The following is a 25,592-nucleotide window of genomic DNA, read 5'->3' on the forward strand; positions in this document are numbered from 1 at the left end:
ACAGGAGAGATCGTAAGGACAGGAATGAAAGAGTAGGATTGCATTATATACCCATTCATTCCTGAATCCTTTCCATTTTCCCTTTTTAGATAATGTACCTGTCATTATTAATTTGCCATCAGCAAGCTTCTGAAATCATTGTTTTCTTCCAGTTCTTCACACAATAACTTTTGAGCAAATATTTAGAAGGATATGGAGCCAGAGCCAGTCTTGGTATAAACACTGCCAAAATCAGTAGAATTGCACCTGCTTATACAAGGCTCTGTTTAGTCCAGATGCTATTTCTAACACGCTTTCAAAATAACATTGTTGAAATTATTAGTTTCAGAAGCTACTATGATTTATGCATATTAATTTCCCATTAGTTATCATTGCCCCTTATTTGAAATGAATCTTTTTCACTGGATGTCAAAATCACAGTATATGATTATTTGTAGTCTGCTTTTGCGCCTGGACAGATCTCTGTACCATCATCAGTTTGACCAACCTGAACCAAAAGCTATCAAATGAAAACACATGACCTTCCTTGGAAGCAGTTGCTATACCAGGTAGCATGCTGGTCTTCAGTCAGAATACTAACTGAATGTGACTAATAAAGGTAAATACACCTGTATCAATTCCACATGGTGGATGTTCTTTAGCTTACAGACTTGTCAGCTCTCTCCATCCCCTCTAGTATCTGCAAGACCTTGTTAGCTGTTCATTATCTGCCCACTATGCAGTATCTGCAGTCCTTTAGGTTTTAATTTATTTGCCCTGCACCTGTTGTAATATTTGCTCTCATTATTTGTTCAGATAAAAGGTTTATGACCTGAAGTATTAAGAATTGTAGGTAAGGGATATGGTACCATTCCTGCTTGCAGAACGCTTGAGAAGCAAGGAATTGTTATCCTTGAAATTTGATGTGCAATTCGTATATTCTCCTCAATTTACAACAAGCAACCTATTATTCCTTAATAATCTATGTAATCAGCATTGTGAACATAGCAGCAAAACAAAAGTGATCTCAATTTACATGAATTTATAAATATATATTGGGTTTTATCTATAATGTCAAACCCTAATTTTAAGTGGGGTTGAGACCAAAATCTGAATTTTTTTGGCCTGGGTCCCTCTCTATGGAATATTATATTTGAAATGCTCTGCCCAATTTGTATGAATGGCAACCTGTCTAGATGAATAATAGCAATGGGTTCAATTCAGTACATGCAAAATCAGTGATGCCAGATATGTAATGGTTTGGTGCTGCACAAAAACTCATTTTTTCTTCTTTTCAGTTCATGATTTTATATGCAAATAGCTTTGAGGTATCGAGATATGTACTGATTTTATGTATCAATTCATAGGAAAAATCTTTCAACAGTATGACAGTGGTTTATTTGTCTGTGTCCATGACTGCACTGCAAAGTGCCGATTCTACAGGCAGAGCAAGCCAAAGCTTGGGAGTAGATGCATGGGGGAAGCAATAATTGGAAGATGCTGAAGTGTGACTATAAGTGTTGTCCCAGGAGACTGAAGAAAAATACGTGACTGGCAAACGTTCTGAGAAACCCTTCTTCCTCTGTGACTAATTTAGGTATAGGTTAATTTATATTGCGCCTCCCGTGAAATACATTTTGAAGTGAATACAAAGACAAAATAGAAACTTAACTAATGGTTAAGTGATGTGGCCACTAAAACTGATGAATGGAGTCCAGCTTTCCCTACTGTTTTTCACTGACCATAAAGGACAAGAGTCCATTTTGCAGGTAATTCTGTGAAGGCCATATAGTAAATCTAAAATTTCCTTCAGCAAACCAGGTACAACTCATCCAAAAAGGACAGTGCATTTGCTGCCTGCTGGACTGACATTATATTAGTGGAGCAGGACAGTCTCTCATGGATCTGGGCAATCTTATCTGCCAAGTTAACCTCTTCATAACAGCAAATAGTCAACTCTCCCTTTGAAAGAAGGCCATCTGGCCCAGTGCCTCTGACGATAGGGCAGGTTCTCTGACCTGACTTCATAGATGTTGTAGTGAAGGACAAGAATAACCTCCAGTAAATCCTTGGTATACAAACATAAGAAATTTGCCTCAATCAGACCAAGAACATGTCTTTTGCCACCAGTTCTCTAGCCTGCTTTCCTATCACTTAACCTGTTCTGAAGGCCATCTGTAATCAACAGTGACCTGTAAGAGACAGGCATTTAGGAAACAGGTTGCTGCTGGTTGACACAGTGGGCAACGTTATCCCACTTCCTGGAATTGAATTCTGGAATCCAGCTGAGTTCCCATCAAAATAGATTTACAATGCTATGAGGGGCGAGGACAGAACCTGAGCTCAGACTGACAGACAGACCTGCTGCTGCATGTAAATTACAGTTAGTAAATACAGCTGAAGGCTAACTAGAAAAGCAATAGCTGTTGGAAGCAAAGCCCTAAGAGAATTTTCACTGCTGCTGTATACTGCAGACGTGGAGAAAGAAAAATCTTACCTACTGCTTTCAAATGCTTTTTCCTCTGCGGGGTGTTTCTAATGCTGATGTTACTTCTGCTGCTTCTCAACGTGCCTGAGCTGGCATTTTGAAATCACAGGCACACGGGCTTTTTTGACCATACAGATTCAGAACTGTAAGACTCTGGTGGCCTAACCTGGAGGACATGGTGATCTGGAATTTTTTATTAGAGTAAAGGGTTAGCCTGACATTAAAATAGGCAACACCTGGGCTCCCTTATGCAAGAGGAGCTGTACTGCTGTGCAGAGAGAAGTGGCTTAACTTCGATTCTATTATCCTGTACATCTTCTCATCTGCAGCTGAAAGTGTTGTCTACTTTAGTGACTGTTGTAGTTATTTTTATTTACATCTTCCCTGTTTATAGCCATGGACATTTCTATGACAGGCAGGCAGTATGCAGAGCTCAGACAGACCTTGGTGAGGAAATAGTGGTGCGTGTAGCAACCACAGAAGGCAGTAGGCCCTGGAGGCCATATTTGATGCAGTAATGCCCACCTTCCTCTGGTATTCAGTCAGCACTGAGAATGAGAACAGGTAGCCCTTACTATGTGTAGGTTAAAAGCTATGTACCTAAAAGTTTAGAGGCATCCAGAAGTTCAAAGAGGCTTGCTTTATGAACATTTATTCAAACCTCTTTATTCCAAAAATTGCTCTAGTAATCTTCTGAGGACAGATATTGCTGAGATTTCTGATCCTCCCTTGTGTTGCTCTGCCTGAGAATAGCAAAAGAATATTGCACTATTTCATTACCAGGTTGCTACACTTAACAAGCAGGTGGCTACAGTCTGTGTTAGCTGAGATGTCCAAATAATCTTCAGGAACAGCTCCCAGTAGAGGGTATTTTGAGAATACATCCAGGAAATGATCAAGGCATAGATAACCGTGACAAGTGAAAGATAAACAGCTGCAGCTTACTGGCCAGAAGAAAATAGAGGCATTTTGTGTCTCAGCTAACATCTGTGATGCTAACATCAGCAATGGAACGAAAAAGGTCATCTGATTGTGGCCCACGGAGAACCAACAGTAGGGACACCTATAGCTGTGGATGAGGGATCTTGTTGGGTTTTATCTTTTCTGAACTGGATCATCCATGCTGAATAAAAATATCAGTTTTTTCTTGGAGGCTGGTTGGTATCTTAGATTACAAGTTCTCGAGTTCTCTTGTCTTTACATGTTTGTATTAGGCCTGGGCACAAAATGTGTTTTCCTTAGAGCTGAATGGGAAACTGTTTCCCTGTCCCACTGAAATTTTCAGGATTTCAAAAATGTTTTCATTCTGCGTCGGGACAAAGGAGAAACCTTTTTCAAAACTTTTTTGGAAAAAAACTGAGAGCTTCTGTTGTAATTCAGGCGGAGTAGGGACCTGGGTCTCTCACATTCCAGTGATGAAGGCACTCACCTGAGCTTTTGGCTGTTTTGAGGTGGGCCTCTGTGATGAATGGATTGGGATTGCTGTTCTGGAGTGCATTAGAGTGTAACAGTCTCTCTCTCTCTCTGGTTTTGACCAGAAATTCTATCCTGGACCTGAGAAACCTTCCAAAGGAAAGTTTAGTTGAAACTGACCCTTTCTTGTGATAAGTTTCAACTATGACAAATCACCATTTTCCAACAAAAAATTCCTGACCAGTTCTGGCTTTGCATGGCACCTAGCACAATGGATCTCTGGTCCTTGGTATAGAAACATAAGAAATTTTCCTCTTGGCGATACTGTAATAAAAATATGAAATAAAGAATAGCATTCATATGCAGATGTACTGTGAGCACCCAAAATGGTAGAAACTGACATCAGAGTAACTACAAGCAGAGGAGGTACCAGGAAGGAAAGATCCTGTGTCATAGAAAAGGTAGGCAAAATTAAAAGAGCCAGTAGCAGTATTTTAATGTTGTATGTGCACTAAGAAAGGATAATCAGGGTATAGAGGCTACTGCAGCAACAATATTTAAGATGTGATTACATGAAAAACCACTGAGCAAGGGGGAAAGGGACAAAAGTGAAAGAACCCCCACTTCCACTCACACGTCCTGTCCCCCAATGCACTCCCTCAGCTCAAGGGAGCTCAGGAACTGTTCCTTCTTACTCCTGTCCTTACCTACTCCTCTGGGCCCAGACTCAAGGTCTGAGTAGCTCATCTAGGAGTAGAAGGGGTGTTTTACTCACTGGTTACTTCCCTGTGGATAGCTCTAGTCATAAACTAGTCATACAAGATCACCTACTACAAGATATTAGTAAGGAAAAGGCACTGAAGCAATGATGGACCGAGGCTGAAAGCCATCACTGCAATGTCTCGATGCAGTTGAGAAAGCAAATGGAATCTCGGATATATTAATAGAAAAACAGAGCACAAATCAAAATAGGTCATAATGGCATTGCAGAAAGGGCTAGTGAGACCATAGCTGGAGCATGGCACACAATTTATGGAAGTCATCTTATAGGAAGGGTATTGACAAATTGGCCAAGTCCTAGGAGAGGGCAATTAGGATGATAAAACATGTCCGAGGTTTTGAGCTCTTTGCAGGACTATTGGGGGGGAAAAAAACACCTACAACCTAGAATGCATTCCAAAAAATATTTTTGACACTATGTACTTAGAAGGACTTAATATTGAGTTATGTTCCCTTGTTGTAAACACACAACTCCAATTAGCAGTACATAAATCTCTGTGTTTCCATGTGCTTTGGTTTTAATAATAGTAATTTGTCTGCAAACCTCAGCTATTTCCATCATTAATTCTCCTTAGTTTCATTATATTCTTCAAATGGAGCAAGACCAAATATTGCTAGCCTTATTCATGGAAGAAGTTCCACTGAATTCAATTTGGCCCAAGGTCTCTCTAGCACAGGGGTGGGCAAACTACCTCCCGGGGGCCACATCTGGCCCCTCAGACATTTTAAGCCAGCCCTTGAGCTCCCACCAGGGAGCAGGGTCCAAAGCTTGCCCTGCTCTGGCAATCCAACCAGGGGCTTGCCCCCTCTCCGCATGTGCCGTGGCTCCGTGAGGCTCCCGGAAGCAGTGGCATATCCCTAATCTGGCTCCTATGCATAGGGGCAGCCAGGGGGCTCTGCATGCTGCCCTTGCCCCAAGTGCCGCCCCCACAACTCCCATTGGCTGGGAACCACGGCCATTTGGAGCTGCAGGGGCAGCGCCTGTGGATGGGGCGGCATGCAGAGCCACCTGGCTGCACCTCCGTTTAGGAGCTGGAGCGGGGCACATGCCACTGCTTCTGGGAGCTGCTTGAGGTAAGTGCCACCTGGAGCCTGCACCCCTAACCCCCTCCCATGCCCCAACCCCCTACCCCAGCCCTGATCCCCCTCCCAACCTCCAAACCCCTTGATCCCAGCCTGGAGCACCCTCCTGCACCCCCAACCCCTCACCTCCAGCCCCACCCCAGAGCCCATACCTCCAGCCAGAGCCTTCACCCCCTCCCGCACCCTAACCCCCTGCGCCAGCCCAGAGCCCCTTCCCACACCCTGAACTCCTCATTTGTGGCCCCACTCCAGAACCCGCACCCCCAGGCAGAGCCCTCAGCCCTTCCCACACCCCAACCTCCAATTTCGTGAGCATTCATGGCCCACCCCATACCCAGATGTGGCCCTTGGGCCAAAAAGTGTGCTCACCCCTGCTCTAGCATCATCTCTTACCATTGATAATTTGCTCACATAAAGTACCCTGAGAATATATGCAAGACATATTTATGCATTCCTGCATTGTTTGTTGGTAGCTTTACTGTGGATGCAGAGGGGAATTAGTAAATGACTTATTTATAAAAATTTCTGATCTCTGAAGTCTCTAAAACCTAATGATCTACCAAAAGCCCCCAAAGTTTAATTGGAGTATAAAATTAGAATTTGCCCACATAGTGTAAAATAAATGCACTAGGATTCATTGATAGATACCCAGTAATGTCAAAATTACATCTGGAATACAGATGGATCTATTAACATTCAAATGCATTACTCAAGTAATAAAAGCACATTAATATAAACTATATATGAAATAAAATTCAGCCAACCTGAACTTCTCTCTTTTTTTCCTGGAACCTCTTCAGTCTCTGATTTTATAGCAATGTGCAATTTAAAAATATACCTGTAACACTTACCGGTAGCTTCTCCACTTTTTCCATGTGTGCCTGCCAGCCTGCTGTGTTGAAAAGCTACTCATGAGGTTATATGTTTGGAATAAGGTTGAAAAACCAGGAGGTATATATTTTTGGTTCTGTTAAAATATGCACAGCCCTTGGTAAGTAATATATCATGCACCCCTTGGGAACTAATATATCATGTAGACGATACTGTAACATAGCAAAGGACATAGCACCTCACAGTGCTATTATCATGAGGAATATCAACTTCTCCTGCAGGTCAGCCAGCACTTCTGTGTTTGGTGGTACCTGAATCTTCACTGAGATGCCTCTGACCTCTGTCTGCAACAGGCTCTCTCATGAAGTACTATGTTAAGGGAGGAGATTTTGAGTTGTCTGACGTACTCCCTGTACCAATACATGATTTGTGAACTTGCATTGATGAATTATTGCCCCACTGGCCAGCAGAAAGCAACCATTTAAGGGTCTTTATAAGCTGCCAGTGATCAATTATTGCGACAGAAGTGATTACTGGGCAGGAAAAGACCACTTTGCCCAACCAGCTTTTCCTCTGAGTTTATTTTAACCCCAGGTCTGTCTCCATCAGACTCTTTTTATCCCCCTTTAAAATGCTAGTTGTTTCCAAAAGCCATTTCCACAACAATATTTGCTTTGACCAATTTGCATGACAAATTATTCCACATGAATGAAATGATTCCGCCTGAATTCACTGTTCGCTTGTGGTTTTTTGCTTAAATTGTTTTAAATCTCATTACGTTTCTTAGTGTTTAAATGACACCTGCTGTTGTGTCAGAGGGTCACAGGATGTGACAGAGCTGCAAAAGCAGTTTGCTGTGTATGATGCAGAAAGAAATGTGGGTAACATTCCTTCTGTGTAACAATAATTGTTATGTGGCGTATTGGTCGGGTCCCAAACCACCTCTGCAATTCTACTATCTACCAGAGAACAGCCCTGTATCTTCCCCTCTTCCCTTGTCTCCCATTAGCCTGTTCTGATGCTGAGGACTCTGTGACATGGAGGCCCGTTTGTAGTTCCTTACTCTGTCTCAGCAGCTCTTGTCAGCCCTGACATCCTCACTACACCTACTGCACTGTTGTCATAATCTGTATCGACACGGTAACATGTGAGATATCCCTGGAAATCTCATATCTCACTGATCATTAATATTCTTGTGTGAGGTATGTACAGAGTTTTCTTGGGTATTCTTGTGTGAGGTAAGTACAGGGTATATTAAAAGTTATAGATATGTGCTGGAATTATGACTAAAATGTGTTTAAAGCAGGCATGTTAGGGGGCCTTGGTGAACAGGTCTGCCTTAGTCAAAGGAATGTGTATTTGTTTGTCTGATCAGCCCGGTCATCAGGCAGAGACAATTAAGGGCTATTTACATATTAGATAAGCAAAGCTATCAAGCTAATAAGCAGGGGAGGAGACACCTTGGCATCTACATCCCAGCAGGGAAGAGAAACTTTATCTGCGCTATAAAGACAAGGGATCTGAACTTTGAGAGATAAGCAATTGAATCAACTGATATATAATACAGTTATATTGTATACAACATGTAACGAGTGAGATGTTTTATGTAAGCCTGTGACACACTGGTGATTAATATAATTGTGAAACATATGTATTAACACTATATAAGGAATTATGGATATTCATTGGTATTATGCTTCATAGTCTTTGACCAAACAAAAGGACAAACAGGTTTTACCCAGGCAGGAGGAAAGGGAGCTCTGTACCTGTCACCAATGAAATTATACAAAGTTGTGCCCAAAAACAGCAGATGCCCCATTTACATTCAAATCAACAGGGAGATAGGAAGACCACAGGGAGGGAAGAACAGCATGAGGTCATCCTGCCTCTTGAAACAAGGTCACTGAACGTTGAGAGAGAGAGAAGCGGAGACCATTTTGGCATCCATCACTTAGAGGGTCACAAAATGCCAGAGCTCCCGCAGGCTTAGAAAGATGGGTCCTTTAATCAAGGAGGGGTTGAAGTCTCTGGGAACTGAATGCAGGTGAGAAACCTGCTTAGGCAAAGATCTTTCACCTAGGAGGACAAGGGAAGTCAGCACCTTGTGCTTCTGTGGAACGTCCTGACTGAGGGAAAGTCAGCCAGGGCTGGGAAGAAGAATGACTGGTGAGAGAAACCATCTTGAACAAAGCCTATACCTTGCTAGATTAAGTTTTAGACTTTTTAGATGCATGTTTTCCACTTTATTTGCTTGTAGACATTTCTATTTTTATTTCTTTTACTTTGCATCACTTAACCTTTGTCCTGTTGTTAATACATGTGTTTTATTTTACTATAAACCAACTCAGTGTCTGCAGGGAAGGGTGTATTTACTCCAGTTAAGTTAATAAGCTGTAATGAGCCTTTTGTCTCTTTAAAGGTGCAAACAAAGCTTATAATTTCTCTGGACGGTCCAGAAAAGGGCTGGACATTTCAGAGCAGATGGTTTTGGGAAAATTCAGGACTGGGAGTGTGTTGGGACCATCAAGCTAGGAGTAACCGAGGCTGGTGTAAGCCAGAGTGAGGCCATTGTCCTGTAGGCGGGCGGCTGGAGTCAGAGCTGCTGCTCCAGGAATGTACAGCAAAGAGATGCTCAGGGATGACCTGCATACTTGTCTGCTGGCTGCTGGTATCCAGGCTGTGAGCCGTAGCAGCAAAGCATTTCACGCACCCAGGGTTACAGGGCCAGTGGTGAGACAGCCCCTCACTAGCCTGGATTGCACCCCAGAATGTGACAGATTTATCCTCTAGTCATGCACAATTTTTGTCTCTTCTGTGCTTCCAATCTGTATGGAAATGAAAAGATCTGATAAAGCCTTGTCTGTTTGGAAAGCACCATCACTGATCTGGCACTTTTCTTCCTTCAGGCTTTGCTGAAAAGGTTGGTTGGTTTGTTCATTTTGTTTTGGGGTTTTTTTTTTTTTTTAATCTGCACAAGCCAGAGAGGTTACCAGTCACTTTGGTGGAACACAGAAACTCCACTTCCAAAGTTCCCCATGAAGCAGATCAAGTTGTAAGCATTACATCATCCAGATAATCTGTCATTGGCAGAATAGGACATAATTACTTAGCAACCTTGATGTCTACCTTTTTCATTTAGAAGCACCTACCATATTGTGGATGCTACCAGAAATAATATAATAATACTGAGAACTGCTAGTTTACCAAATGATACCTTTCATAGACTGTCTCTCCACTCTCTTCCTTCTCTTTCTCAAACTAAACTTATAAAAGGACATTCCCAAATCCCATGAAACCCAGTTGAAAGCTACCACGGAAAAGAGAATCGACATATAACATAATCATTAGAGCTGGCTGAAAGTTATTTGAAGAAAATTTTCCATTTAAAAATGCATTTTTGTCCAAATTAAAACATTTCATGGGAACATGTCAATTTCTATGAAATTTTTTTTGTGGGGAAAAAATAAAAATTAATTGTTTTGACTTTCTCATTTCATGTTGATAATGTCAACTCATTTAATTTCAACTATTGTTTTGATTAATATCATTTTGACTTCAATATATTAAATACTAATTTTAGTATGTGTAGATGTTAAATATAAAATCATAAAAGTGTAGGACTGGAAGGGACCTCAACAGGTCACCTAGTCCAGTCTCCTGCTCTCAAGGCAGGACTAAGTAATAACTAAACCATTCCTGACAGGAGCTTGTTTAACCTGTTCTTAAAAACCTCCAATGACAGAGATTCCACAACCTCCCTCAGCAATTTGTTCCAGTGCTTAACTACCCTGACAGGAAGTTTTTCCCTAATGTCTAACCTAAACCTTTCTTGCTGCAATGTAAGCCCATTGTCTCTTGTCCTATCCTCAGAGGTTAAGAAGAACAATTTTTCACCCTCCGCCATGTAGCTATTTTTTATGTACTTGAACCCTCTTATCATGTCCTCCCTCCCTCCCACCCCCCCGCCCTGTCTTCTCTTCTCTTCAGACTAAACAAAACCAATTTTTTCTATCTTTCCTTATAGGTCATGTTTTCTAGACTTTTAATTATTTTTGTTGCTCTCCTCTGGACTTTCTCCAATTTGTCCACATCTTTCCTGAAATGTGGTGTCCAGAACTGGACACAATACTCCAACTGAGGCCTAATCAGCGCAGAGTGGAAGAATTAGTTCTCGTGTCTTGCTTACAACACTCCTGCTAATACATCCCAGAAGGATGTTTGCTTTTTTTGCAACAGCATTACCCTATTGGCTCATATTTAGCTTGTATTCCGCTATAACCCCCGGATCCCTTTCTGCAGTACTCCTTCCAAGGCAGTCATTTCCCATTTTATACATGTGCAACTGATTATACTTTCCTAAGTGGAGTACTTTGCATTTGTCCTTATTGAATTTCATCCTATTTACTTCAGACCATTTTTCCAGTTTGTCAAGTTCATATTGAATTTTAGTCTTATCCTCCAAAGCACTTGCAAAGCCTCCCAGCTTGGTTTCATTTGCAAACTTTATAAGTGTACCCTCTGTGCCAGTATTTAAATCACTGATGATGATATTGAACAGAACCAGAACCAGGACAGATCGCTGCAGGACCCCACTTGATATGCCCTTCCAGCTTGATTGTGAACCACTGATAACTACTCTCTGGGAACAGTTTTCCAACCAACTATGTACCCACCTTATAGTAGCTCCATCGTGGCTATATTTCCCTAGTTTGTTTGTGAGAAGGTCATGCAAGACAGTATCAAAAGCCTTACTAATGTCAAGATATATTACATCTACTGCTTCCCCCTATCCACAAGGCTTGTTATCCTGTCAATGAAAGCTATTAGGTTGGTTTGACATGATTTGTCCTTGACAAATCCATGTTGATTGTTATTTACCACCTTACTATCTTCTAGGTATTTGCAAGTTGATTGCTCCACTATCTTTCTGGGTACTGAGGTTAAGCTGACTGGTCTGTAATTCCCCGGGTTGTTCTTATTGCCTTTTTATAGATGGGCACTATATTTGCCTTCTTCCAATCCTCCGGAATCTCTCCCATCTTCCATGAGTTTTCAGAGATAATTGATAATGGCTCAGAGATCTCCTCAGTCAGCTCCTTGTGTGTTTTAGGATGCATTGCATCAAGCCCTGGTGACTTGAAGACATTTGACTTGTTTAAGTAATTTTTATCTTGTTCTTTCCCTTTTTTAGCCTCAGATCCTACCTCATTTTCACTAGCATTCACCATGTTAGACGTCCAGTTGCTACTAACCTTTTTGGTGAAAACTGAAACAAAAAAAGTCACTTAGCACTTCTGCCATTTCTACATTTTCTGTTGTTATCTTTGCCCCCTCACTGAGTAACGGACTGACCCTGTTCTTCGTTTTCCCCTTGCTTCTAATAATATATATTCTTTTAAATTTGTGTTATGTTTCAACATGATTAAATGTTTCAATTGTTTTTAATAGAAAAATTTCAGAATTTTCGTTTCATAGGAAACTTTGAGCTGATTCAGAACAAAAGCCTATTTTGAAATGTCAGATTTTCCCATGGGAACAAAAATTCCAGTTTTTGACCAGCTCTAACAATTTCACCTAATTCCTGGGAGCTGATAAGTGCCCTGCATTGTTTTCCTGCTGTGATCTTTGCCAGTGAGAACTGTTGGGAGCCATTAGCCTCTGCACTTTAATTTAATCTTATTATTTCAAACATGAGTCAGGCTGTTTGTTGTCATGGTTAAGGCAGAAAATATTTCAAACAAACCTTAAGCTACTAGTAAATTTTCCTGATAAGACAGATCGCAAATTTTAAGGTAAGAACTCTGAAGGGGTGAGACAGGGTTTGCATCGTCCTTCCCGATTTTGAGTGTTACATATTTGCACTGTAAGCGTTGAAGGGAATGGGAAGAATTCTCTGCATGTGGAGTTTATTCCCCATCCCTGGAAACAGCTGCTAGACCATCCCTTCCAGGGATAACTTTTTATTTCTGTCTCTCCTTTTAAAGAATACTTTTCTCCTTTAGGAATGTATCTGAATATATCAAATCATACATGGTATCAAAAATGCCCCCAGGCAAGGATACCCCAGAACATCATCTTCCCTTCCCTTTGAACAGCTTTCACCCTTCTCCCCTGCCTTGGAAAATTTTCAGTTCATACTCAGCATTTAACACTCACTCTTAATGTGCGGAATGGAATGCATGTCCTCCGTCTCATCCCAAGTGAGTGCTTCATCTATTTTACTTTCTTGGCAAGGAATCTTCTATTTACAGCCAGAGGCCTAAGTTTCGCCCTCACTAACTTCACTGGGAGCTGTAGGAGTGCAGTGAGAACAGATTGGCACTTTCCCCTTTATAACCAATTTTATACCGAACAAACTATTTTTCTCCCCGTGCCCTAACTCTCTCTTTCATCAATAATATGGACTGCAAAGCTACCGTCCAAAATGTTTTTTGCCCAAGTATATAATGGTCACATGTACCCCATTTGCCTTGGCTACTAGCATGAGGCCAAATCCTGTGTCCGTACTCAGGCAAAACTGCCAAGGATTTCAACTGGATTTCCCGTGATTTCAATGGTAGTGTTGCTTCTGCAAGGATCCAGGAGTTGTTCGCTAATATGTCCATATCATTAATATCTTCAAAAATTCAGACATTTCTATTAAGAAAACCCTGGTGCTTATGAAGTTGGCTAGCTCCAATCAGAGTAAACATTTCAAGATCTTCATTAAATCTCACCAGGCAGACTGAATTGACATTAAACTACTAAAAGTTCTACAGTTACTTACTGTTCAGTATCTCATGGCCTCTTCTTGAATGCATGGTCTCTTCCTCTCTTTCTTTCCTTCTCTCTGTGGCATGGTTCAGTTCACCACGGTCATAGTGTAGTACTATTGCAGTGTTTCAGGCTACTATTGCAGAATAACATGCTGGGTTTTCTTTGTGATAAGGGCTGTTTACCAATTTTCAGGCCTAGAAAACTGATCTGTTAGAACCTAGGACTGTTGCAGGCGGGGAGAAGAAAGAGAGAGGAGCAATGAGACTTTCTAGTGACCCCAACCGTAACAAATGTCTCAAACGGAAATTTTTTTAAAATCAAAAGGGAATTAATGGAATCAGATGAATGAGCAAAATTTTGCAACAATTCCACACTTCCAGGAAGAATCCTACAAGCTACACTTGGGAGCAGAGAAATTCTTTCTTCTCATTCCTTTTTAGCATGAACAACTGAAATATGTAATGTGCATTTTTGTATCTGGAGTCACTGTACCTTGCTACTGCCATTGTCTACTTCCATGGCAAGACTATATCACTTCTCTGAGTCTAATCTCCCTAAGTGGTCATTGAAACAGCCGATCAGTAAATATGAGGGGCAGAGAAGAACCTACCCAAATTAGGTTTTTGCTGAGAGCCTCAAACCTAAAAGGGCCTTTACTGAGTGCAGATATTGTTCTATGCATTTCCTCTGCTACATTTTCATGGAAATGATGTATTACATTTTACAGTAGTTTGATTTTCTAAAGGAAATCTTCCTCTTTATGACAATAAACAGAGCCAGAAATAGGTCGAGTGCTGACACATACGGCACTAAAGGACCCCGGAATGAATTCCACAGCTGTGTTCTCAAGCCGTAATAGAAATGACAGCCTATTTAGAGCAACATATAGGAAGTGCCAAAAATTAGAGCTTTCCTGTGACATATTTAAGTTGATTGAATTAATACTTGTTGAGGTTTCTTTTGTAAATTATCTTTTTAATATTCATTTTCCATTTCTTACAAGTGTTTCTGGATTTATGCCAGAAGCCCTAGCCATGAACTTGAACTTACCTAGCCAAGCGTCAAAAGGGACAGCTGGACTCTTCCCACGCAGCCAATAAACCTCACCTTAATTATTTTAGGCATCATGTCTCAACCAAGTCCAGTATAAACCCAGCGTGGGGAAGGCAATTCCATAATGCTGCTGTCTTTCCCAGAGAGATTTGCAGACCCAAGGCTTCTTCGAGGGGTGCTCCTGATTTTAAAAGCTCCCCTCATCTATTCTGGGCACAGAGATGGTACCATGTGTAGAGCTGGGTGTGAAACCAGGACAGTTTTCCTGTCCTGTGGACATTTTCAAGAGCTCAAAAATTTTTATGATCCCGAATCAGAATGAAAAGTCAAAATCTTGAAAGATTTCATGAACTGAAAAACTGGAGGGGGAAAAAAAAAAAGTTTGGTTCTGATCAGTCTAAATGTTTGGTTGCCGTTTTTACCTTTTTTTCTTTAAACTTTTTCCACTTTAATCTTAAATTTCAAAACAAAAAGTTGTTTTGAACTGGAAAACCAGATTTTGAAAATGTTGAAAAGAAATATTTTGATAATTTCAAAACCTTTTTCATGATCACCATTTTGTGAAAAGTTTGTTTCAATGAATCAATATTTCTAATGAAAAATTAATAGAAAAAATTCCAGCTCATGTTTAGCCATGTGACTGTTTGTGGCCCATCACAGCTAATTAAAGCCACAATCATGCATTGAAAACCATGGGGGAGGCCTGTTACTGAAATCACTGTCTCCATGTAGTTTTCAGTGTAGGATCAGGACTCAACAAGTGTCAACTTTGAATATCATGGATCAAATACTCAGAGCCCAGATTCAAAAGTTCACAATCAACCTACGGGGGAATCACCATTTTTTAAAAATTACAGACTCATTTTGACATATGTAAATTGGTAGAAGATTGCTATTCAGCTACACTGGGTAACCATTTTTGGTTAAAACACAGGAGTTGTGAAGGCATTGTAATGTACCAGTTACTGCAAACAAATACAGCTATGCAGATCAATACGCAGTAGCTTTATTTAAATAGGTGTGAAGTTCTGAGACAATTGCACAGGTATAATTATCTCTGTACACACTCAAGTTCTATTTCTGGAGTGTCAATACTGATTTTATAGCTTTTGTGTCTATAGCACTTCATAAAGCACTCCCTACAACTGCAGTTCTTGCTATGTGCTCCAGAAAAATCTATTTGGATTTGGCCCAATTTCGAGGAAGGAGCAACTTACAATACCCTCTTTCAGAAGTCTCAGTTTTTACATTGTGCAAGAAACAAACTAAACTGTGTATGAGTGTGACAGCTGCAAAAAGCTGATAGGAAAGTACAAACCAAGTGACAATTTACCTTAAGCTACCGATGCTGCCAGTCACATTTTCTATCGTTAATATCTCCTTTTTAAATTAATCCCAGCCAGGTCCTCAGCTGGTGTAAATTAGCATAGTTCTACTGACTTCAATACAGCTGCACTGATATGTACCAGTTGAGGATCTGACCCCTATCAAGCCCATCAAGGGTTGCTCTGTGACTTGTGTAGCTGCTAAAGTGACACCACTACAGATGAATCTATAAGGAAAAGAGCTCTTTAATTTTCCATCCCCAAAAGTGATTCAAATTAATGGCTGTACTGTTGACCAAGGAGAGCTGTTCATCTACTCAAGTGAAAAATTAGTTTGGAAGACCAACATTAAGTGTTGTGCCATATTTCCTATAAAAGTACAGTAAAGATACAAGCTTTACAGTCTATGAGAAATGTAGCAATACGCTGCAGTCTATTAATTATATATTGTGTCAGCACTCCCGGCGCTTTACTTTATAGCAAACTGCCTTCCTATCTTATGAACATGCAAAGTAGTTAGAATGACAAATATCTTCACTTTTTATTGACCTACAATGGCCCCTAGTTCTCTAGCATCGTCTCAAGCATCAACTAGGTTTTTTCTTTTTCATCCAGTCTTAAATCAGATGATTGCAGTTCATAGCATTGGTTATTTGCTGTTGTCGGCATCAAGTAATTAGACAGCCAGAGCTTCCACACTTGTTTTCAGCTCCTCATTTATCCATTGTTGCACAGTTACTGTACCTCATTTAATCACTTACTGTGTAGTGTAAATGTCAGCCAAGAGCTCCCTCTTTGAGAAATGCCTTTTATTTTGGAACCTGCTCAGCTGCAACTACATTCTCTGAGTATATTGTGCTTTCAATAATGCAGGTGGGTTAGTAAGTGACTGGTAGTTTAAAGGCTTTGTTGTCCACGAAGGTGAGGTAAAGGCTGACCTTTGAAATAAGCCAGGACACTGTCAATGCTTATACAAGAGGCTGCCTTAATTTAAAAAAAATGGTATGGTGCTGATCCTTATTAATATATATATTCACACAGTGATACTCATCCTGAAGGATTGCGAAGTACTTTGTAAATCATGAAATAGATAGGTATACCCATGTGTGGCAAGGCAGGGGTAAAACCCCCTTTAAAGCCCTGCCAAAATGTTGGCTGAAGACGGTTCTCTGGTCAAAAGGCCAGGTAGAGAAACATGGGTATGCAGCAGGGAGCCCAGCTGTAAGCCCTAATGAGGGCTAGCTCAGAGCAACAAGCTGGGCTGAGTGGGAACAGCTGGGCTAAAGACTGGGAGGGCTATAAAAGCCCTGGGAAAACCCCAGTGAGGGGGCTGGCCTGCGAGGAGACAGGAGCAACAGCGTATTAACACCTAGGCCGACAGGGCCTAGGTCTAGGGCAGCAAATTTGCAGGGGCGGCAAATTTATAATAGCAGCCAGAGGCTGATTCTCCCGGTACTGGTTCGCGCCCTCCGCCCCAAGCCCCGCCCCAACTCCACCCCTTCCACGCCCCCTCCCTGCCCCTATTGGTCCCCTTCCCCAAATTCTGGCCCCGGCCCCGCCTCTTCTCCTGAGCGCGCTGTGTTCCCCTTTCTTCCCCCATCCTTCGCGAAGCTGTTTCGCGCACAAGCACTGGCAGGGAGTGGGGAGAAGCAGGACCCGGCAGTGCGCTCAGGGGAGGAGGCGGAGGCAGAGTGGAGGTGAGCTGTGGCAGGAGAGCTGGGAGCTGCTGGGAGGGGGGGTGGCAATTATTTCAGGGCCTAGGGGCAGCAAAATCATTAATCCGCCACTGGACAGGAGGGCTGTTTCTCTGTCTCCTTACCTACTGGAAGGCACCTCAAGGGCCAGAAGACTCTGGGAAGGGACTGTGGTGTGATTGTTGTTGGGGGAATTGGGACTGCACAAGAACACTGTAAATAAAGACACAAAGGTGAAACCACGGAAGAAGGTGGTGGGACTCTTTATTATACCAGCCTAAACACAGGGTGCAGGCGCAAAAGTGGAATGCCCTCGCAGACCCTGTGACACCATGCGTATGGATCACTTCTCCTGTCACTGAAATGCAGCCACTTCTGGGGTGAAACACAGCACCTGTTTAATAGTAATTGACGTAGCTAAAAAGTATTAGTCTTCATTTCCTACTTTATCTTACCCATTTATAATGGCAGGGAAGATTTTAATAGCTGGACTGTAATTACTTTGAGTTAGAATTTGTCTAGGGTACCAGGATGATGGTTTCATACCACGGTGCTGAAAACTAAGCTTGGTCTACATTAGCACTGCACTGCTGCTGGACAATGGGTATGAAGTATTGTAGTGTAGAGGGAAAGGCGCCCCCTACTGATTTGTCAGCACCATTTATTGCAGCACATAGGTGATCCTCAAGTTTCCTGTCCAGTACCTTCTTGGCCTGACCCTGCTTAGCTTAAATGAGATCCGACAAGATCACAGCACATGATGGTATTACTGCAGGCAGTAATGTTATTGTTATGATATTTACCACATTACCAAAGCTAATAACTTACGGACATTTGCTCTGTCCCTTGCAATTTTGAAGTTGAAGGGACATATGTAAGACATGCTTTGTGTTTCATCGTCTTGAGTATTGTCTTTCCCTATTAATACCGTGTAATACCGCTGTATGTATTCTTAATTTAGTTTTACAACAAATTGAACTAATCATAGAATCATAGAATATCAGGGTTGGAAGGGACCCCTGAAGGTCATCTAGTCCAACCCCCTGCTCGAAGCAGGACCAATTCCCAGTTAAATCATCCCAGCCAGGGCTTTGTCAAGCCTGACCTTAAAAACTTCCAAGGAAGGAGATTCCACCACCTCCCTAGGCAACGCATTCCAGTGTTTCACCACCCTCTTAGTGAAAAAGTTTTTCCTAATATCCAATCTAAACCTCCCCCACTGCAACTTGAGGCCATTACTCCTCGTTCTGTCATCTGCTACCATTGAGAACAGTCTAGAGCCATCCTCTTTGGAACCCCCTTTCAGGTAGTTGAAAGCAGCTATCAAATCCCCCCTCATTCTTCTCTTCTGCAGGCTAAACAATCCCAGCTCCCTCAGCCTCTCCTCATAAGTCATGTGTTCTAGACCCCTAATCATTTTTGTTGCCCTTCGCTGGACTCTCTCCAATTTATCCACATCCTTCTTGTAGTGTGGGGCCCAAAACTCTTCACAGTACTCCAGATGAGGCCTCACCAATGTCGAATAGAGGGGGACGATCACGTCCCTCGATCTGCTCGCTATGCCCCTACTTATACATCCCAAAATGCCATTGGCCTTCTTGGCAACAAGGGCACACTGCTGACTCATATCCAGCTTCTCGTCCACTGTCACCCCTAGGTCCTTTTCCGCAGAAAACTAGTCTTTATCTTTTACAATATTGATCAACTGCTTATAAGTGAGAGAAAAAAATAACAGTGGTTAACTAAATTTGAGTTTAAGTACATACAACTTCTGCAGAATTAAAAATATGGGTAGCTACTTGGCTTCAAGAACTGACTTGTTTATTGCATGTGCTGGCTGTTTTTTGCAATGCAAGGCTGCTTCAGTAAATAAAATTAGGTTGCAAATAATGGGAAGACGACAGTAAGCAGTTTAACTCATCATCTTTTGCTTTGATTGTTTTTTAAAAAAAAACTTTAATTATATTGCTCTGAAAGATGCTTGAGTTGACAGTCCTGAAGGCCACAGTGCTCTGTCTTAGACAGTGCAGGGAGGAGGTGAACCAAAGGAGAGGATTTAAATATATTAGATGGTAAAATTAATAGATGACATGTCTCAATCCCCAAGACTGCTTTGCAAGATAACCAGGGGGAGAGAGCTTCCTCCCTCACTACCTTGCCAATAAGTCCAAGCTCTGACCTTGAAGAGCAGTTTAGCCTCCATGAACTCTGATTCTCTGCTCTGACTGCCAATATCTGTGCCGACTGTAATAGTGGATTTTGTGGTGTGACCACACATCCACCAGGAACTGGACCAAGATCATCAGTTAATTTCACACAGGTGAGATGGTCAAGGGCCTTTGATTGCTTCTGTCTCAGGCTAGGTGCAAGCACTGGGCCGCTTTAGAGGTGAAAGGTTTCAGAGTAACAGCCGTGTTTGTCTGTATTCGCAAAAAGAAAAGGAGGACTTGGGGCACCTTAGAGACTAACCCATTTATTTGAGCATAAGCTTTCATGAGCTACAGCTCTCTTCATCGGAAGTGAAAGATCGCATAGCTCATTAGCAATCCTGTTGTGGCTTGCGGAGTTGTCTGGCCCTGATATGAGTTTAACTTGACTAAGAGCAGCTCTCATTTATGCCAGTGGAAGACTGAGTGCAGAAGAACTCTACTTTACCATGTCCAATCTACGCCCCACCTCATCTGTAGTGTGCCCCAACATGTCCCCCTCTCCTCTGAAACTAGAAAGGAGGGGCAGCGAACAGCCGGAGGTTGTACTGTCTCCACCAATGTTCCTCTGTGCTTATGTGGCTTTAGCAGAGTAGAGTACGTGGCCCATTGTTTTCAAGGGAATGCTCAAGTTTATACGATAATGTTCTGTTGTCTATATATGGGCTTGTGTGTTTGCATGACAATCTGTGCCAGAATAACTATTTCTAAATTTCTGAACTGATTTAGACAAGTGAACAGTCATTTGAATCACGTACTTCTGTAGGTGCGTAGGGGACCAAAGACCTTTTGGATCCAAGATTTGGTTATCAATGAAAAAAGAATGAATGATATTTAATAATAAGTTTGCAGGGTAGTGTGAATTGTGGTAAAGGAAGAGGGGAATAGAGGAATGTAGTAGGAAAGACTGGAAAAGACAGGAGAGGATACTGGTGACTGGCTGCTTTTACTGATGAAAGTATCAGCATGAATCTGATGAAACAACCACACCAGCTGTCAGTGAGAAAATGGATCTTTGTGAGTCTTCCTAAGAATTCTTCAGTTTCATCAAAGGGTAAAAAATTGCAATTTTTTCCCTCCCACTTTTTTTTCCCTAGCAAAATTCTGCCCAGGGGGAATCACAATTTCCCTTTTGTGGTCTCCAGAAGGAGGGAAGCAGCTGTACTTCTACCTAGAAAGCCTTGTCAGTCAATTGACAGAGAAGGTGCAAGGGAAGCTTTGGACAATGCTGCAATCAGAAGAAGAATACTTTGATGGCAGCCAGAGAGTGAGAAGTAAAAAATGGGCGGGGGGGGGGGAGTCAGTCCTGAAAGGTCAAGAGTTTGTGTTGTGGTTCCCAAGACCTGCAGCAGTGATACAGTCTATTAGACCCTGTCTTTGACAGCCTTCATCTTGCCTATGCAAAGAAAGGTTTCATAGTTTACCCATGTACTGAATTTACTACACTTGGGATTAGTGATGAGCTGCCAAAATCTTAACAACTGGTTCCCTCCTCACCCCACGAGGGGGTCGTGGCCCGCCCCCGGGATTCCTGCCCCACCCACCCCCCTCCCCTGTCCACTGACTGCCCCCAGAACTGGTCAGGAGGGTGTCGTGGGCCACCATAGTGGGTGCCCGCCCCGCCCCACCCTTCCCCTAAGAGCCAGAGGGACCTGCTGGGGGTGAGGTGGGGAGTCCCGGTGGTGCTTACCTGGGGCGGCTCCCGGGAAGCATCCGGCAGGTCCCTCTGGCTCCTAGGGGCGGGGGACCGTAGTTGGGGGGGAGCAGGGAGGCGGCCGCTCCCCTCACTGATCACATCAAAAGTGACGTCTTAGGTACCGACTCCATGGGTGCTCCAAGGCTGGAGCACCCCCGGGAAAAGTTTGGTGGGTGCAGAGCCCCCACCAGCAGCTCCCTGCCCCCCACCCAGCTCCAGCTCACCTCCGCTCTGCCTCCTCCCCTGAACACACCGCCCCTCTCTGCTTCTCCGCCCCCGCAACCCCCCGGCTTCCTGTGAATCAGCTTTTCGCACGGGAAGCCTGGGAGGGCTGAGAAGCAGGCGGCTGCTTCGCGCTCAGGTCCAGGGAGGCGGAGGCGAGCTGGGGCGGGGAGCACTTCCCCTGTGGCCCCCACCCCGGGGGTTACCTGCTGTGGCACGGGTGGCCCTCCTCGCGCTCCCCCCGCCCCAGCTCACCTCCGCTCCGCCTCCACCTCCTTGGGCCTGAGCACGAAGCTGCCTCCTGCTTCTCAGCCCCCCAGCTTCCTGCGTGAACAGCTGATTCGTGGGAAGCGGGGGGGGGGGGGGGGGCGGCGAAGCAGAGCGGGGCGGGGCATTCAAGGGAGGAGGCAGAGCAGAGGTGAGCTGGGGCCGGGCGCAGGGCGGGGAGCTGCCGGTGGGTGCTCTGAACCCACCAAATTTTCCCCGTGGGTGCTCCAGCCCCGAAGCATCCACGGAGGTGGTGCCTAAGATGCCACTTTTGGCCAGTTGTTAAATTTAGAAGCCCTTTTAGAACCGGCTGTCCACAACCGGTTCTAAAAAGGCTTCTAAATTTAACAACCATTTCCAGCGAACCGGCTCCAGCTCACCACTGCTTGGGATGTTTGAGGCCAAGTTATCAAAGAGGATTTCTTCTCAAACGTTAGAGGAGTTCCATGCAAGAAGATTCAGGTTGCTACAGATTATGCTAACGTGGCTGAAGCATTATAATAAAGCCCAGAAGTGTTTTAGAGTCGTTCCCTCCAGGATGGTTATCACTACGTTAGTTACATAAAAGCAGACTGGGGAAAGCTGGGCCCATCTAAACTGTGCACAGTGGACTATTATATGAGTAGGGAGAGAAATACCTTTTTGTTTTCAAATTATGCTCTCCACGCTAGGAGCTCAATAATTCATAGCTAAGATGTTTAAATTTTTTATTGCATAAGCAAATATGGATGTTTGTTTCAGCTTAAATGAATCTTATGACTTGGGAGAGAGATTAATATGATTCATCAAACTCTGAGGACTGGGCAAGGAATCACATGTATTAGTTTAATGTACATGGTGGCTGCTGGAAAGAATGAAAAGATTATTCCTCTTCATTAAGTCCTAGGAGGAGCATAGCTCCAGCTTTCAGCATCTTAGGAATTTCTGGCTCGCTGCCACAGATTTTGCGTCCCCCATCAGCCCAGCACTGTCTTTTTAATATTTAAAATTGTACCTGTTTTTTCAGCCCTCGAAAGGGCTTTCATTGCTCTGCCAGTGTTCTGGCTGTTACAGCTGCTGCTGTCACATTTAATAAGGACTTTGCGGAGTGTAAATATTGCACTTCTGCACCAGCTTTTCTTTGGCACGGGAAAAGGTCTTTGTTCATTAAGATGAGGTGTTCTTTGCTAGCTCTGCTGACATTCAGGTTTCAACTCAAGGTGACAAAGATCCATAATTCACCCACTGTTTACATCTGATGTCACTGAGAGGTGAACCTTTGTGAGCTCAGATCCCTACCTGATGCCATAATGAGGTCATTGACAAAGGCTAGTAGCTTGTCATGCCACATGATAAATACAGGCTAGGGGAAAATCCTAAAGTATCAAATTGTTCTTGGACTATAATGGCTGCTGTTTTAGGTGTTACAAATTAGAATTTTGCCTATAGCTTCTGTTGTTGTACCATGAATCATGACTGTGTGGTTACATATTTCTCATCTCAAGGATTCATCTATGCAATAAAACAATAACTTGCCCTTCATCACTTGTGAACTCTACAGGAAACAGAAGTATGAACTGGACAAAAGCTCAAGACACCGTAAAATATCGGTGCGGGGGAGGGAAGCAAACTCGATGCCCTCCTGCCTGTCATAACATTTGTTTATTCTAATGCTTTTCTCCCCAGCCTACTGTTCTGTATGTGTCAATCAAACTGAATATAATTGGTGTTGTTTACTTTCCGACCGTCAGGATTTAACAAAAACATATAAAGTTTCCAGCAGACGACACACACAGCATCACAACTGCTATATGTATGATGTGTCCTTACCATACAATATGTCTGCCAGAATGATGCATGCTATGTAATATATTCTTGTGCCAAACCTAGAAAATTCTGTGACGCGATGGGAGAAGTTTGCACATTCAGATACCAAGCTGCCCCTGCCAAATTTGCATGTGAACGAGCTGTGCCCAGGTGATCCCATATTTGCACACAAACAGGATTTTCTGTGTAGCAAATGGGTTAATTGTGCATGTGAAAATTGATACTTGTGTTCAATTACCCAGTGAAAAGCAAATATAGAATCTGTAGCTTGAACAGGCATGTATACGATTTTTCAAGGGGCACTTTAAAAAAAAAACTGCTTTGGAAAATTTGACCCTTTATATTAAGAAGAAACATTTGTTCCATGCTGTCTTGATTTAGGTGAAACTGGGTATTACGTATGAAGTGCACACAATGTGCTCAGCACCATACATTACATAGAGAAAGATGTACTCTGTGCCCCAAAGAGCTTACGGTCTGACAGGCAGATAATGGCTGATATAGAGCAGATGAATCAGTTGCTCCTAATTATCCTTTCTGGTGGGAGCAAAGTGCTGTCACACATTTAATGGAAATGAAAGGCAACAGCCAACTGATCAAAGGAAGTCCCTTTCAGAGGAAATTCTCCACTGGGCCTCGGAAGCCCTGGGTTCTATTTCTGGCTCAGCCACTGGCCTGCTGGATGAACTTGGGCAAGTCATTACACCCTTTTGTGCCTCGGTTTCCCCATCTGTAAAATTGATATTGACTTCCTTCCTAAAGCGCTTTGAGATCTACTGCTGAAAAGCAGTATAGAAGAGCTAAGTATATATCTATTTATTACAAAGCTCGGAAGTAACCTATGGAACTCAGACCAAGAGTTTAGCAGGATTGTACACAAGGGCACCCACAGTTATGTTCGGTAGGATTTTTAAAATAGGGATATAAATCCTTACGCTTAAAGGTGTCTGCCAGCCATTAACAACGTGAGAAGACACTTCCCCTTTGGGAAGGTTTTCCATAATTGTCCAATATAGAGTTTCTTGCACCTTATTCTGAAGTATCTAATACTTGGCCCCTGCCAGAGAGAGGATGCTTGAGTAGTTGGATTACTGCTGTGATGCAGCATGCAATTCCTATGTTAATTACTTTTAATTACTTTTTTTTAATGATAGCTGAGATTCTCCTGTATTCTGCCAATAGTTGGATCTATCACTAAGGGTTTCTGCAAGCCCCTTCAGCACATCAGTACCTGAACCCTCCAGCAGGCAGCAGTAGCCTTAACCATGTCTTGTCCACAAAACCACCCACAACCCTGCTTCTCCCGTGCATGCATTCCTTGGAACCACAAACCCATTTCCCAGAGAGGAAGGAAGACTACTGTCTTGCTTCCCATAGAACTCCACGCAAGCTAACATCTGTCCTGGAAGCAGGACAAGGCTGCACATTCCCAGACTTCGGAGAAGAGAGGACTCCACCCTCTTGAGAAAACATTCTAGACATTTACTTTTGTTCTCAATGTTAAACCATACATTTTTTTAAAAAATTGTCTTCCCTGACCCATCCTTCCCCTTTACTGATGTCCCCTTCCTTTGACTGTGGCTCACACTGATGTTTTCAGTGTGATATATGTGTGAACCCTGCCTGTTATGATTTTATGTTAAGTATCCAGCTGTGGAAAGAGATGGGTTGCGAGGTGGAAAGGTCTTGCTAAAACATGTCATTTGTGAAAATCAATCATAAAAACTAAGCAACGACAAACAAAATAAATACATAAAGGCTTTACTGGGCAGCACTCATTTTTTCACCTAAATATTATATGCTATTCCTGTGTTTGAACTCCCTGAGCTATGGAAGGAAGAAAATGTACTACTGCTCGTTTTGGGAAAATTAATGCATTTCCAGAATATTATCATTCTCACTTTTGGACACCTTGTGGAGTCTGATCAGCACTTAAATAGGCTTCTTTTTGCTTTGTACACTCATCTTGCTCTGGTTCTGTTTGAGTTGATA

General features: G+C 42.7%; 1 protein-coding gene across 1 annotated transcript in view; it reads left to right on the forward strand.

Annotated features, from left to right (window-relative positions):
• Positions 1-25,592, forward strand: part of IL1RAPL2 (interleukin 1 receptor accessory protein like 2) — a 529,699-nt gene that overhangs the window by 290,549 nt on the left and 213,558 nt on the right. The gene's annotated exons all lie outside the window — the stretch shown is intronic.

Source organism: Eretmochelys imbricata, chromosome 9 (assembly GCF_965152235.1).
Source record: "Eretmochelys imbricata isolate rEreImb1 chromosome 9, rEreImb1.hap1, whole genome shotgun sequence".
Taxonomy (NCBI): Eukaryota; Metazoa; Chordata; order Testudines; family Cheloniidae; genus Eretmochelys; species Eretmochelys imbricata.